A 15,859-nucleotide genomic window follows, 5' to 3' on the forward strand; every position below is an offset into this window, starting at 1 on the left:
AAGGGCTCAGTCATCCACCTCCCTCCTCCTGCTCTTCTGGCTGCTCCCAGAGTGCTCAGCCAGGGCGGCAGCAAAGGCAAAGGGCCTGGCAGGCACATTGTGAGCAAGGAGAACCCCAGAGGACACTACAAACATGGGGACAGTTTGCAAGCATTTACTTCCTGGGAAAGAGCAGCACAGAGCAACATGGGACCTGTCCCATCGCTGCACTGATCTGAATAACAAATGTTTGAAGGACAAAGGGAGACGTGCCAAAAATAACAGCACCAGTTTAGGCAGCCAGGGCTCCGCAGAGAGCAAGATACTGGTACAACCCAGCCCAGTGCCAGCTCCCAGCCTGCTGCCCTGGGGAGCAAAAGCACATCTACGGGAAGAGAATGCAATCTGCAGCTGGGAATGCTTCCTTCCCTCTCAATATTCCACTGTTCAGGTGGAAGTTTTTCAAAGTGGGGTCGCATCCTGCTCAGTGCCTTCAAAGCAGCCCTGAGTACTGCCAAGCCTTAGGAACATAACAAAAGTGATGAAAAATAGACAGCTAAGGCCACATGGCCCAGGGGAGCATTTTCCAATCAGAAAACTATGGTTATTTAAAAATGAGACTTTTATGCCAGTAAAAAATCTGATCAAATTCAAGAAGGGAAGCCCTTCCCCCTCTTGGAACACTTCACTGAAGCTTCTGTTTGGAAAGGAATATCTATTTCCATCACTGGTGGCATTTGACTTTATAATGTCATGATAGCAAACTGCAAAGTCAGGATTAGAAGTGGACCAAATTACTCTAGTGACATGCAAGGCCACAGCTGAGAAGCAGCTCTGGATTTTTGGTAGTTTCATCATGTTCCTGTTTTCTGACCTATTTGGAAGGGGTAACCTTTTCCCACTGCAGCTTTCCCCAGCCCTTCTCTGCTAAGGTGGCTTCTAGTTTAGTCAGAGGGCACTTTTCATGGAGTATGTTCAGTTCCAGAAGACTGTTTTTGGGGGGGCTGAATTAAATCCACTTTGGCCAGTTGGCAGAGAGCTTCTACTTTGCAGACACCCCATGGAACCCACCTGCTGCTGGTGTGCCACAATGCTGCCATGTGCCACCTCCAGGGCTCTGGCCTTTTCCAAAGACTACAGACAGCAGTGTCCCTGTGCCCAGTGCAGAGCAAAGTCTGGAGCCTGACTCTTTTATGGATCAGGTCTGCACACCAGACCTATACAACCACTTCAGCTGCTGCTGTTGTGACAGCCTCAACAAGAGATGTCAGGAGTGCCAGCAAATCACAGAATCATACAAAGTCAGGGATTGGAAGGGACCTTGAAAGACCATTTAGTCCAACCCCCCCTTCCAGAGCAGGGTAAATGCAAACAAGTTTATCATTGTGGGGAGACAGTATCCTGGCAGAGCACAGCAGCACCGCTGTGTTACAGGTTACGCTGCCAAGCTTGAGGCAAGAGAAAGAAATTCCAATTGGTCCCACCTGAGTAAGAAATTATAGCATTAACTCTTTGCAAAGGAAAAGTCCTTCTGAAATGGAAGAATGCTTTTAAATTGCAATTTTTGTTTCAACTAAACCACAGTTCAGGCTACCTATGGGAAAAACTGTCCTTAGCAAATGTATGGAAATGAGCTGGAAGGGAATCCATTTGGATACGGTGTCCATTGGGCTTAGTGGGGCTAAAGCAGGATCATCAATAAATAACAGAACAGACTGGTGGGCTGAGAGCACCATGATAACCACAGCCATGGAGCAAAGAGACAAAATGATGGGCTGCAAATCTGAAGCACTATCTCAGCTTTTGACTTCTAATGTCTCTAAGCTGTTGCAGGCAAGTCAGTAATACTTGGTATTTCTCTCCATCAAAAGACAGTAAGCTTCCAGGATTCGAGAGCATCCAAACTGCTCTGCAGCCAGCACAGACAGCCCTACCAATGCTTTCACACTAGTTTTCTGGCCTTCATCCTACATCAGGCACACTCCACTTACAGCAAGGAACAGGAGGGGCTGGAAGTGCCAGCTCTGCACGGTTCCTGCACAGGGAGTTGGATTCCTCACGCTCTGCACACTGCTGGAGACCTCCCGGCACTGCAGGCAGCATTAGCAATGTGGGTGATTTTGATGCTGAGAAGTTCTGCTTCACTCCAGCTAAGCAGCTCAACTCCTGGAAAGCTCCCAGGCTGAGGTCCTGTCCTTCACTTATGCCAAAGCAACAACCTGTTGTTGCAGCACAGCTCAGCAGGGCTGGATTTCAGGCTCTTTCCAAAACATAAGGACTTTGCTAGTTTCAAAAGGGTGCCACAAATAGAAAGTCACATGCGTGGTTTAAACCCCAGTAGGGGCACTCTAGGAGAAGGTTGGACCCTTCCCAGCACCCCTTGGCATGAAACCATGTGAGGATCCACCCCCACACCTGCTCAGCGAGGTGCTGGGATGCTCTCCTTTGTGGGCAGATGGTGCTAATGTGGCTTGAAGCCACAAAGACATTAGGTCAGTGCAAGTGGCCAGCTTGCAGGTAGAATCACTCTCAGGGTCCAAGATCTGATGCATTAATCACAGAGCTCCTATCAGCTCTCTTTTCTGAAGTCAATATCTATATGGAACAAGGGAAACAGCAGCCTTCCCTATACACCCTATAGCATACTCAGAGTCCTGCACCAGTATCCTCAAAGTGCAGGTGATGTTTACATCCAGTAAAGTTTACATCCAGTCCTGAAAGTAAAATCCAAAACACCTCAAATTGGGCCCATCAAGGGCTGAAACACAGTGGGGAAGAAGGAGCAGAGGCAGGACTGGAGCAGTAGGCAAGGCATGGCTGGAGCAGAGGAAGATATCCCAAAGCCCTTGCACTGATGGCTGTGTGATGGCACAAAGGCAGGGGACAAGCTACTGCATTCAGCAGTGAGATGGTACAAATGTCTGATTCAAAGTGTGCCAAAACAAGTTGGAATAGGTGAGAGACAGCAATGCAGAGATGAAGCAAAACATCTGCACCAGGGCTCAGCTTCTCCCACCCAGATGGCAGCAGAACCCAAGTGGATGAAGTGCAAGGCAACAGGGGAGTGCAGATCTTGCCCTGCTGTTGTGGACAGGATGTTCTAGGGGACAGCACACACATTTAGCTTATCTTGAAAGCTCCAGGAAATATGCAGACTGGGCTATGGTATTTTAAAGCAAACCAAGTAAAGCCAGCCTGAGGCAGAGCCCAGTGTTTCTGCCCTCTAGCCCTCCCTGGCCACCCCAGTGCCCTGAGCTCAGCCCCTCAGTTCAACAAGAGCTTCTAATTTTGGTGCTCAGAAACAGTCACCAACATGCCTGAGCTTTCCAGTTTGCCTGCCAGTCCAGGAGAGATGAGTATAGCAAATAAACTACAAAGTTCAAGCCCAAGGTCTTTCTGTAGAAAAACTGTTTGAAAGATTAAGAATAAACCGGTTCAGTCATGAGTGCCCTATTGCTTCTGCTGTTCCTTCTTACTCCAGAGTCATAAATATCCCCAAGTTCTTGGCAAAGGAAAGCAGCTACCTGTTATAATTAACTTCCAACAAGCAACCAAGAAAAGTTCAATTCACCTCTCCAGGCACCAGCATCTTCTGGTTCCAGCTCTGACACATGTTTCTTAACCTGATACAACTCCTTTTAAAGGCAGTTTCTGCCTTGGAGGCAGAAGTTTACTGCAAAGTCCAGTCCATGCTTTTCCAACTCTCAGGGTCTGGCCTAAATAGGACATCTAGACTAGGAAGCATATATTTAGAATTACATGGTTGAACTGCTGCTCTCAGAAATAAGGCTCAAGAGAGCAAGGTCACCCCCAATAACCAGAATCAACAGCAGAAGTACTTTCCCATGCAAACAAGTTCCTGTTAATGGGGATAGTAGAGGGTGTGTACAGCCCCCACAAGTGACACAGTGCATCAATTTCAGGATCTTGAGGCTAATCTAAGTCCTTAAGTCTTACTTCCTACTGGAAAACACTGCCCGTGAAATGCAAATGAAGGAAACATGCTCCAAAATTTGGTCTTCAAGAACTGCACTGGAGACTTTACATGCTGGAAACAGTGTGGTTGCAATTCTAAAACCTGTGAAGGCTTCCTCATCCAAGATCCTGACCCATATATATGATAGCTTTTAATATATACATAATGGCCAGAAAGGCCCTAACCAAAGTGGAAGCTGGAAAATAGCACCCTTGTCACATTGTCCTCAACCCAACAAACCCCTCCAGTCCTACACCTGTGCAGTCATCATAGCAGCTTCCACACTCCCTCTCTGTTGCTGCTATTCAAACATCTTTGATCCTATGATATGAGTCTGATGCATGTGGTCTGTGCAAAAGGGCCAGAACAGCTCCATGTCCTCACTCACTTTGCAGGCATTTGGCTGCACCATGAGAAATGAGACAGAAATCAGACAGGGGCACAAGGAGTAGCCAGGCAAGATGCTTTTCTTCAGCCAGTATGAGGCTAGAGACAAAAAGGTACCTCAAAGGAAAACTAAAACTATCACTGAAAACTTGTAGCCCGGCGATGCCTAATTGGGAGTTGCCCACACTGGAAGGAGATATTGTTGTGAAAAAACTGATGCTGGGTAATTCATTAGATAGCCAGTGGATGGATCTTGCACAAACACCTGCCCCTGGAAAGCTGGGAGGGGAAACATAACGGGAAGCAGCAGGAGGTGCATAAATGTAATTTTCTCTTTCTTTGATTGAGCATGTTGAAGAATAGCTTGGCCACATTGAGACAGAATGTGAAAACCGCCTTGTCAATAGATAAAAAACATGAGGTGGTTGCACCAGCCAAAGCAGGAGGTTTTATTTCTAGACCATCAAGGGAGAAATAATTCTTGAGAAAAATCAATGAAATTCAAATGAGGACATAGGAACGGATGCTCTAGCCCCAAAGGTCTATCTTAGCCAAGCACTGTGCTCCTTCATCAGGAGAACATAGTTGTGCATTTCCCAGGGGCACCATGAACATGAGATGTGTGGAGCTGTGAACTGTCTCCTGAGAGATAGCCCTCCACCCACATCCTTCCGGTTTCCCCCCATCCAACCTCATAATTAGGCTGTTTGGGAAGTTCTGCTGCTGGATGTGAGGGGCTGGCAGCCCTCTGAGCAGTCTCAGTTCAGAGTCCTGGCCAAAGACTCAGATGGGCCACATCCCCACTGGCAGAGTGAGACAGGAGTTAATCCAGCAGGGAGCCTGAGGGCAGGGGTCACATCTGCACAGCTGAATACAGAGGAGCTTACCTGTCCCCAAGGACCCATCTGGATCACTTCATCTGGGCCAGAGGCCTGGGCCACATTCTGCCACAATTCCTGAATCCAAGAGTCAGAAAATATGTCTGTGCCCATCCATAGGGAAACCAGTGAAGTGGCTGGTGTGCTCCTACTCATTCACAAGGAACCTAATTAAATATCAAAAGATGCTTTTCACCGTTGACAGTTTCCACTCTCTATGCAACACCCAACCTCCAAGGTCTGTGGTCTCAGCTCAAGATTTCTCCCTAGGAGATGGTTCTGGCAGTGTCCGACTCTGTGGCTCTGGAGCTTATTCTCCAAAATGCAATTAACAGTTCTGCCATCTCACAGTAATAACCACAAATTAATGCATTCATTAAAAATAAAGCTTGAAGGAGCCTAAGGAGATCAAAGCATGACCATCTGCATCAAGTGTTTTTCCAGTTTCTCTTTGAATGCTTCCAGTAATGGAATTGCTACAACTTCCTCAAGAAACCATTTCCTAGCATCTGTGTCTTTCTGGTTTGGCTTACAGTCATGACATCTTCTCCTCCTCACATTGACAGGCAGAGAAAAAATGTTTACTTCCTCTTTTCAAGTAGCTTACACTTCCAAAGAGCTTTGCACTTTCCCTCTTTTACCTCAGTCTTCAGTAAACAATTTTCTTTCTTTCCATATGTCCTGCTAGGCTGGAATTTCTCTGCTTCCCCTTTTTCCTACTGCTGTCCCCCATTCTTACCTAATCCAAACATTACATCTATGGCTGATTCTTACGGAAATCTCCATTGAGCTTTTTCTACCAATCTTCTGATGGAAGACTGACTCCCAATGACCATGGATTGTTCAGAGCAGTTCTTTGGCACTTCTGCTTCACTGACACAACACAGCATCATCACTCCAGCTTTATAGCTCCCAGCAAAGTCTGTAATATCTTGGTCTTGCTCACAACTACTCCTTTAACATCCTGAAAGCCCTCAGAGCTCCTCAAAGCCTCACACTGAGACCTGGTGACTTCTTGCTCTTCCAGCTCTAATGACACACTATGACTGACAATATCTCTGCAAAGACGTTGGAATTTATTTGCCTTCCTGCTCTATAATTGCACTCCTTGCCCCCTGCAGATCCGGGAAGTCACTCGCTGTGATGAGATCCTACATTTCTCCTGTCTGTAAATATTTTCTGAACTTCTGCTTCCTCTTTAAGACTTTGAAAACTAGGCCAGAAATAACAACTGGTATATTTAAGGCTCAGGTTTGCCTTTGGCTTTTTTGATCAAGAATACATTTAATGGGCTCAGCTGTCAACATCAGGATTGACTTAATAATAAATGTCTGACATTTCAGTCATTATTCTTCTTGTTGTTTACTTAAAGATTCGCTCATGTTGATGTTTCCACTTTGGGCCTGGGAGCCAAAATGGGAGCAAAGCTCCTTGTAAACAGCCAGCAGCCTCTCCCAGTCAGCAAGTCTCTCAGACTTGGGACACAGCAAGTGCAAAGGAGGAGAGGCTGCCTGGGGAGGGCAGTGCTATAGGAACCTGCTAATAAACCCAGCACAGCAGTCGGCAGCTGCTGAAGCCTGGGCTGGCTGCCACACGGGGATTAGCACTGGCAGGGTGCTCAACGGGGGGGGGAATGTGACAAACTGGACTTTGCTGGTGCAAAAGCCTTTGGTTTTATTAACTTTTTTTGACCCTTAACAGCACTGCACAGGCTGTCTACTGCGTCTTTTTGGTCAAAGGAGCAAAGCTGTACTGTTGGAAAACTCTAGGAGAGCTGCCTGGCTTTTAGTAGAGCTTGCCCAGGGACCTGCAGTTACTGCAGCTGCAGCCCCAGCACTGTGGGTCACACCTGGGGGTGTCAAACTCCTGGGAAGGAACAGTCAGTGCTGGGCCATTGGTTTTCATAAAGCATGTAATAACTCAGCTTTTTCAAATTTTCCTCTCTTCCTAACAAGGCCGCAACTCAATGTTTTCTGTGTTTTATGGACTTTTTCTTTTTATGTTGTATGTGGCAGCCTATTTATAGTCATTCTATTGCCTGAAACTATTTAAAAGAAGATGCTACACATAATTATGTGCACAAAAATGAGAATAATTTAACACTGGAGGACTCCATGTACACTAGGGGAAGAAGTCCAGGCTCTCCCAACAGAGATCTGAAAGGGTTAACACCACAGCTTGTGTCCAAGCCAAAATGCAAGTTTCCCACAGCATATTAGATCAGTTGTCCATCATTTCTATCCCACGATAGATGTGTTGAGCCTTGGGTATTGTTTTGCTATATTTAGCAAAACTAGGACAAGTTTTCCTCCAGTGTAACTCCAGCAGGTAATTGCCCACCCCACCAAAGCCACCGTGGTTGATTTTCTGCAAACCTGGAGCATGCATAACACCTGTTCAAGGCACAGTGAAGAACTGAATTCCTGGAAGTGTTTATTGCCATTGGCTCATCTTGCCAATCTCTCTAACAGGCTTCTAATGAAAATAAAATTCCATCTCATGTTGCAGTAGCTCCCACCCAGCTGCTTCTCAGGGGAACCTACATGGCTGGCAGCACCAGGCATTTGCAGAGACACATTTCCCTCAGGTCAGACCATCACAGATAACTGTAACTTCAGCTTGTTTATTTGGCTGATCAAGATCAGACAACACCCTGTAAGGTTCTGAGTGTCCTTCACTAACCACAGCACGACATCACACAGAGGAGACATCAGTCCTGGGGGGGTTGCACAGCCTGGTGATAGCTTCATGTCCAGCTCCCTCATTTAGCTCTGCAACTAAGATCTTTTCCTTTATTCTAGAGATTCAAGCACCAAGCCCAAATCCTATTTTCATGGTCACAATCACCATCCTGTTGATCTTTCCACTCTGCTTCTCCATCTATTGAACAAATCACGGCAGGGACTCCCTGTCTCCTCAGCTGGTTTGCTGCTGTATGTCTTGCTGAAATTGTACGTTGTTTTGTTATGCAAAAAATAGTACAAAGAATGCCTTTTGTGCAGCAGTAAGCAACTCAAACATTTCCTAAATGAGACCAGCCAGACCCAGAGGCAGATACTGGTTCAATCTATAGGGAGATGCAAATTATTGCACTGCATGCTTGACTGCCAGGAAGAGTTTTGCAAATCCTTTAAGGAAGCCTGGACTGCACCAAGGCGAGGATGTCAGAAATTAATTCCTGATAATCTTCAGTACAGAAGCAGCTCTTCATCTGTCTTTCCATCCAAGTTGCTTGGGTTTGCTTCTTTTCTCTTTCAGAATTAAGTGAATGAGGAACTACATGGGCAGAAATAAAACTGGCAAAGAGAAAGTACAATAGAAGATGCCTCCCTGATAACTGACTGAGGCAAAGGATGCTGTAAGGAGATGGCTGCCTCACACAGCCAGGCCTCCCAGGGCAGAGCTTGGTCAATTAGAGCTCTACCAGCAGCAGACTGACTTAACAAAAACACATAAACCAGCTGGCCTTGAAGCTTCTGTTTTCACCATCTACCCATCACTGACAAACACCAGCCATTTTTACATAGCCTTGGGAGAGCTCATGCTCTGCAAATCATCAGTTTATGCAATTATGTTTTTCTGTTGAATGTCACATGTGTAAAGGTCATTGCTGGAGATAGGAAAGGGGCTTCTGTTGCCAGAAGAGGCACAAAAACGTGCCAGAATAGGAGGTATCCTTGTCCTTTCACTGATGGGACACGTGCACCACTCGCCTCTGGCTGGCTGCTTTAACTGTGGTCCCTCTCCCAGGGGCTCCATATCTTCTCACTGGTGTTCACATGGGGACTTCAAGTGAGAAAAACAATGCTGCTGATAAAAGCTGCTTGCATGATATATCCACATGCCTAGAAGGTGTGAATGGCATCTCAGCTCCAACAGGCCAAGCATTAAATAGCAGTGACTGGAAAGGAGCAGGTCCCCTGAAAGCTTGGGTATCTTGGTATGCCAGGCTGGGAATAAAGAGTGAATGTACCTCCCTTGTACCTTGTTGATACTTGCAGCAGCTTTGAATTAAAATGACTGAAAATCACAACAAAGGTCCTGCTCTGGAAAAACCATCAAAACCAACTAAGCAATCAATTAAAGATAGAAGTGTAATGACCAGTCTTTGGAATCATTTTTCTCCAGCTCAACAGATGGGCAGTTGAGAACTGAGCTGGACTCCAGGCTCACAGAATGGTGCCAAATCTTCCTTCCATGCACTGCATGAAGAGGGTGAAGCCCAAACCCAACAGCCAAGTGAGCACTGGCTCACAAGAGCTGCTTTAAAGCTTTGGCCAGTGCTGTGCTTGAAAACCGATGGTGGCCGTGCTCAGGGCTGTGTCCCACCAGGGTCATGCACTTTTCATCACACCTAGCACTGCCAATGCATCACAAACCAGGTAAAAATCTTTCTGCACTGAGTGATTCAAATGAGCTGTGCCCAATAGACCATCTATCTCATTGCTATTTGTTTTGGCATCTTTGACTGTTTTAAATCCCACTTAAAACTGTGCAACAAGCAAGATTACACCGCTCACAACTGCCATACAAACATCTCTGATACTGTCTGTACACTGAAAACACGGGGGTTTTTTGCCCCCCCCCCCCCCTTTTTTTTTTTTTTTTTTTTTTTTTTTCCCCCCTCTCTCTTCTGCTAATACAACCCTGGTAGCAAACTGCACTGAGGTAGGAGGGTGAGGTGTGACAATAATTATTTTGTCCAAGTCCAAGGTACTGCCTGCTGGTACTAGACACTGTGGGAACCTGTATAGGCTTGTAGCACACTGAGAAGGATCCACAGGTGCCCAGTTTAATAGTGATCGCTCAGCACTGCCATCCAATTCTCCTCCAAATAATCAGACAGGCTTGGCTGGTGCCAGGCAAAACAGACATTGCCTCTAACACCAGATCCTGCTGAGAGCAGCTCTGGAAGGACCCAGCCTTCCTGCATTAGGACAGGATCTGACCTACAAAGCAATGTATCCAAAATTATTTTGACAAAGTGACATTTAAATGACAGTTACAAATTCACCCAATCTGCTGGTTACTGCCAGTCTCTGGCTGCTTCCAGTCTCCTGGACACACATATAAAGCTACCCCAAATCTACAAAATGGGCAATGAGACCTTTTTGTGATACAAAATTTAGGGCCCTGATTTATGTCAGTCTGACATGTGTCAATGAAAGATTCTACTTCCAAGATTCTACTTGGAATTCTACTTCCATTTCTATTTCTACTTCTATTCCAAAGATTCTACTCCCTCTGCCTGCTTCACACAGGATCTCCCCAGATGCACAGCTTTCCACAGCAAAGGCTATTTTGTGAAACAAATTTTTTTTATATAGAAATATTGTTATTTTCAAGAATTCTCCTGAAATTTCTGGTTTTCTTTTCCCAAAATGTTTGTAAAAATTTTCCCCATTATTCCATTTCAAAATTATTTTGCTATATATTTCACCAATCCTATTATTTAGCTTAGATTTAAAGATTTAAAACAAACAAACAAAAAAAATTTCCCAGGTTTCTTTAAAGGAAGTGGTTCCTTTGAATCAGCCAAGGATGTTGAAGATTTCCTTTTCAAGAAATTTCTAGGAACTTTTAAAATGGGACATTTTCTGCCTTGCACACCAGGCACACTTTGACATCCCACACCTCCTACCAGAAGCTGCTCCAGCTCCTTCACTTCTCTGCCACAATCCAGTCCTCACAATAGTTCTGTTTCTGAATATTTTGGGATATTCCACAAAGCATTTGCTCTGCCCACAAGGCAGCTCTTTGAGCATTCTGCCTGTTTGTGCATAGTATTTCATGCTTCATGAACTTGCATCTAAGAAGGTGCAATGATGGGATAATCCTAAAACCAATTCCTGCAGCCCTTATTTGTGTGCATTGCCCCAGATTTGTGCTGTTTGGCCTTGTTTGCATTTCAAGAGCCTTCAAGCAAACATTAGCTGAGAGGAAAAACAGATGGTGTAACTAAATGCCAAAATTCTCCACCACAGGATGCCTCACCAAATCTCTCAAACCTTCCCAGGGGGGCTGAGCAGGGAAAGCAGGAGCAAGCAGGCTCTTTGCTATCTCAGTGCTGTGAGACCAATTGGGTGAGGAACAATTTCTAAAGCCTTTAGCAGTTTCCTACAGTCAGGTGATCAGAGTCCTAGAAAACCAAGGCAAAAGAGTCCAAAATGCCCATACAGAATGTTGTAGGGTGTCATGACAGAAATCACAGACCTGGGCGTTCCTGTGAGTGCAGCTTTCCCACAGCAAAGGCAAAATGTGAAGCAAAATGGTTCCAGAGGGAAAAGGATAGAAGGCTTTGAGAAGGAAACATGGGCTTGGTTGCTGCAGCTGCTTTTATGCAGTAACCACACCAGATATCATCCCATCTCTGTGCACCAGCCAGCGAAAGGCATCAAATAAATGCCTTTACCTCCTTGCCAGAGTCTTCCTACATAAGGGAGCCCAGGGAAGAACTGAAGTGGTCCTGGGGAAGGACCACTGCTGAAGAGAGCCCTAGAGAAGCACCCAGGGCTGCACCTGGGACATGCACAGCAGCTTGAGAGGAGCAGATGGAGCTACCAAGGGAGAGAGAAGTCTGACTTCAAGAGTTCACCCTTGCCCACAGGGCTGGATAGCCAGGAGCCACTTGTCAGTGCCATGGCCTGTCTGAACTGCCAGGATGTGTCCTGTGCCACTCACTTGAGAACAGCATTAAACTGTTCCGCTTTTTTCCAAAAAGATTTACAGAGGCTCCCAAATGTGACTTTTAATATTAGTTACATTCAAGGGCCAGATATTCACCTCCAGCTTCTGCCACACTCTGGTTTCCTAGGAGTGTGTGAACCTGTTTTAACCTCCACCCCACCCCCAAAAAAAAAAAAACAAAAAACCCAAGGTCTCAATAGCATTGCCTTTCCTGGCAGTACAAGTCCAGACCTTAGAAGCCAGCATGTGGCTTACAGCACCCCCAAGGTTCTATTTCCCTCTAAAAAACTTCATCCTTTTTGTGTCTCAACTTGTTCATTTTGCTTCATGGGTGTTTTTTGCACCTCAAGTCAGTACAGCAATTCTATCAATCATGCTCCCAACAGTTTTCTTGGTATAAATACAGAAGTAAGCTTTTGTTTTTCCAGACTCATACATCACAAACCACCTTCTTGGTTTCCAAGCAGACATGGCACGAGGTCAGGGAATTTTAGAGCCCTCCACGCTCCTGGGGACAAAGAGTGAAAGTCACCAAGTCCCTCTGCCTGCCAAATCCAAACAGAAGCTGCCATCAAGAAGCTGCTGAAACATCGTCTCCAGAATCTGCACAGTCATTTCCCCAGTGCAGGCAGGTTTGGGATGTAGAGAATCAGCAATAAACTCTGCAGCTCCTTGAGCAGCCCAGAACCATGGCACCGTGGCACAGGATGGTGGGTGGCAAGGCTTCCAGGAAGCCATCACTGAGTTTCCAAACAAAGCCCACCTCTCCAGGCAATGACACAAGGTGTTTTATGAGCTCCACATGGCTTTGGCACAACCAAAAACCAATGCTGCTCAAGAGTGGTTGGGAAGGGGCATCAACTAGAATGAGCACTCATCTCCATTGCATTCAGCAGTGCTGTCACCAGCACACAGCATGCCAGAAGCTTGGTCATATTTAAAGGAATGTTGTTCCCTTGAGTCCCAAAGGAGGGATTCAGCTTTTCTCTAAAAAGAGAAGTAACCCAAATGCTCCTGGTCCTGCCCTTGCAGAAAATAATTTATCCCATGTTAGTTCTAGATGTGATTGAATTCCTGCCCAAAAGCCCTGTCCATCCTTCCGGAAGGACAATTGTTCCTCTCCTCTTTGCAAACCTCCCTCAGAGAAATTCATACAGCATTTGAAATCACTTGCACCCCACGGAGATGTTGAAACTGAAAAAACAGCATTCTGTGACAGACAGCTCACAGGGACAGAGCACCAATCCTGCACCGAGCCATTGGTGCCCGCCACCCACCCTACTCCATACACAGCTGTGCTGGCTCAGCCCCATGGCTGCTCATCCTCCAGCACAGACCAGTAGTCTCACTTAGGAAAAGAGTGAAAACAGGCTCCCCAGCCCACCTTCCCTACCTGCCCGCCCATCAATGTCTGACTACAGCTCACCAGCCTCACACTTACATCTTGCAGCAGTTTATTACCACCAAGGCTCCTCAGTGCTCACCTTCCCCTCCTCTACCTCCCCACCCTTAGCAAATGCCTACAAACACTGCAGCAAATCCTGTGGCCCATGCTCAAGAACTCATTTTGTATGTGCAATGCGCCAGTTCCCTAACCCAGATATTTTCTATAGGGAAATTGCATCCCTCAGCTCAAGACACAGAGAACAAATCCCTGCTTTGCGGCGACTGTCCAGGCCTGTGGGAGGGGCACTTTTTATTACTTTTGCCAGCTGTAGATGTTTATTTCCATAAGAGGTTTCAATAAGGGCATCTCTCAAAAAGCTCTTTCTCCCACAAGAATCCAGGCTGGTTTTTTTGCTGTTATCTCTGTAAGAAAGAAAGATCTGCTAACACAATCACTGTGTTACTTGCTTTTAAGTCCACAGAATCTGGGGACATATGCCTGCACACAACGCCAGCACTATGCAAGAGCCATTTCCAAGTCATCTGTTCTGGTGCTTTATTCCAAAGTATGCTTGGTTTGATTTTTTATTGTGGGGGCTTAGAGTAAAGACACTTTGAAAATATGCCCGTGAATCCCTGTGGAGGTTGCACAGCGGGTTCTTGAGATGCGTTATAGGAACCGTGACCAAAAGTGTAGGAGAAAAGAGACAGAATTAGGATCCCTCAAGGGTGCCTCAGTCTCTGCAAAGGCTTCACAACCCACCTCATTCTATGATGCAGCGAATGGTGTTTTCCATGATGCTGCTGTAGGAACCCGGGTAATTCTGCAGCTCAGGGCAGCTCACATACAGGAGAAACCTGGTATCTGTAAAAGAGAGAATTGGGATGAGAAATGTAGCACACAATGCTCCCAGGTCAGGGCTAGAACATCACAGTGTGTTTCTTGTGATGTGACCCCCAGACCTGGGCCAGGGGGAAGCCATGGGTCCTGTGCCCAGGCCCTGCAGTGGCAGATGGCTGACTCCTGAGCACCTGCTCTGCACCCTGAGCTCACAGCCAGGATCCTTGGGCAATTAAAAGAAAAACAAACAAACAAACAAAACAAAAACCCCAAAAAACAAAAAACAAAACAAAACAAAACAAAAAAAAAAAAAAAAAAAAAAAAGCAAAAAAAAAAAAGCAAAAAAAAAAAAGCACAGCTTAAATGTTTCCCATGGCACAAGACAGATGAAGCTTTGATGTGCAAGTGTCTCCTGAGCAGGAAGGTTAAAGGTTAAAAAAATGGAGAGGAAGGGAAAAAAAATACAACAAAAAACCCAAAGAGAAAACGTACTGCAAAGCCTCTTTTTTTAACATGACTTCCTTCAAATCCTATCACGCTTTCTTTTGCCCATGTATTTGAGGAAACAACTTCCTGAGTCTCTCACAGCCAGGAAAGGTCCCAGCAGCAAGGGCGAGTAGCTCTTCAAAGCTGCACTTTTGTTCTACCTCTGGTCTACCAAACTCCCAAATTAGGCTTTTTCCCAGCAACACACCAACAAGAAAAATCCACACCTCAACTCAGGCCAGGCAGAAGCAGGTATCTGCCCTGAGAAATCCCTAACAGACCTACTGCAAAAAAGCCAGGAGGAAAATGTTATTTTGCAGCTGGGACTCTAGACTGCTTCCCAAAGTATCATTAATCCACCTCACCTTCCTTAACTCCACCAGGAAATAGCTGCAAGGAAGGGGTGGAGGAGGAAAGAGAAACACTTATGAGGCATCAGCTGCAGTCTAATTGGGGCTATTAGCGAGCTCTTAGTGGTGTTTATTAGCCTTTGCCCAACAGCTGAATGAAGCAATGCTGACATCAGCCTTGGAAAGATGTGTTTCAGCCCCAGCTCGAGGAAGAGCAATGCTTAGAAAGGTCAGGGTGGTTACAATCACAGTTGCAGGTGTCCTAGTCAGCTCTGGGTTTGTTTTGAGCTCCTAGAAACCAAAGTCCCAGATAAGGGGACTCACCCTGCATGCGAAAGGAGTAAGATCCTCCAGTCAGAGGAGGTCCATCGTGCCATCTCTCTGAGGTAGAGACATCCTGCTCCGGGTTCTGGTTACTGAGTCATTTTGAACTGACAGCATCAAGCTGCCTTTCCTCTCTGAAGAGACAGGGACTGCCAACCACCTGCCCCAGTGACTGGGGTGAGATGTTCTAAGAAAGCAAGTCAGCAAGCCCTGAGCCAGGCCAAGCTGGCCATGAGTCAGGCAAAATTAAAATAAGATTTACATCTTCTGATGCACAAAACGTTCATCACTGGCTGCTGTTGGATGCCTTCAGCCTGCAAGCAGTTTGTCTAACACGAGGTGTTTCTTAAACATGTCATGCCTTTCAGAGGACAAGCAGCCAAAAGCTGCATGCCTCAAGCAGGGCTGAGCTCCCTGGAGTAGCAGCAGCATATTTCAAGGGTGTTTATCATACAGAAGGGACGTTAAAAATACACAAATATTTGTTATAAGTCACATATAGGGAAGGAGCAGGAGGAAGAAACGTGTGTGATTTAAAAAACTCTTAGAAATAATTCAATATGGA

The 15,859-nt window shown here is 45.9% G+C and overlaps 1 long non-coding RNA gene across 1 annotated transcript in view; it reads right to left on the reverse strand.

Annotated features, from left to right (window-relative positions):
* Nucleotides 1-14,153, reverse strand: part of LOC139802846 (uncharacterized) — a 60,152-nt gene extending 45,999 nt beyond the window's left edge. Inside the window, exon 1 of the long non-coding RNA XR_011728802.1 lies at nucleotides 14,057-14,153. This is a non-coding gene — a long non-coding RNA (uncharacterized lncRNA). The remainder of the gene's footprint in view (nucleotides 1-14,056) is intronic.
* Between the last annotated feature and the right edge of the window lie 1,706 nt (nucleotides 14,154-15,859).

The sequence above is a fragment of the Heliangelus exortis genome, chromosome 15 (genome assembly GCF_036169615.1).
Source record: "Heliangelus exortis chromosome 15, bHelExo1.hap1, whole genome shotgun sequence".
Classification (NCBI taxonomy): domain Eukaryota; kingdom Metazoa; phylum Chordata; class Aves; order Apodiformes; family Trochilidae; genus Heliangelus; species Heliangelus exortis.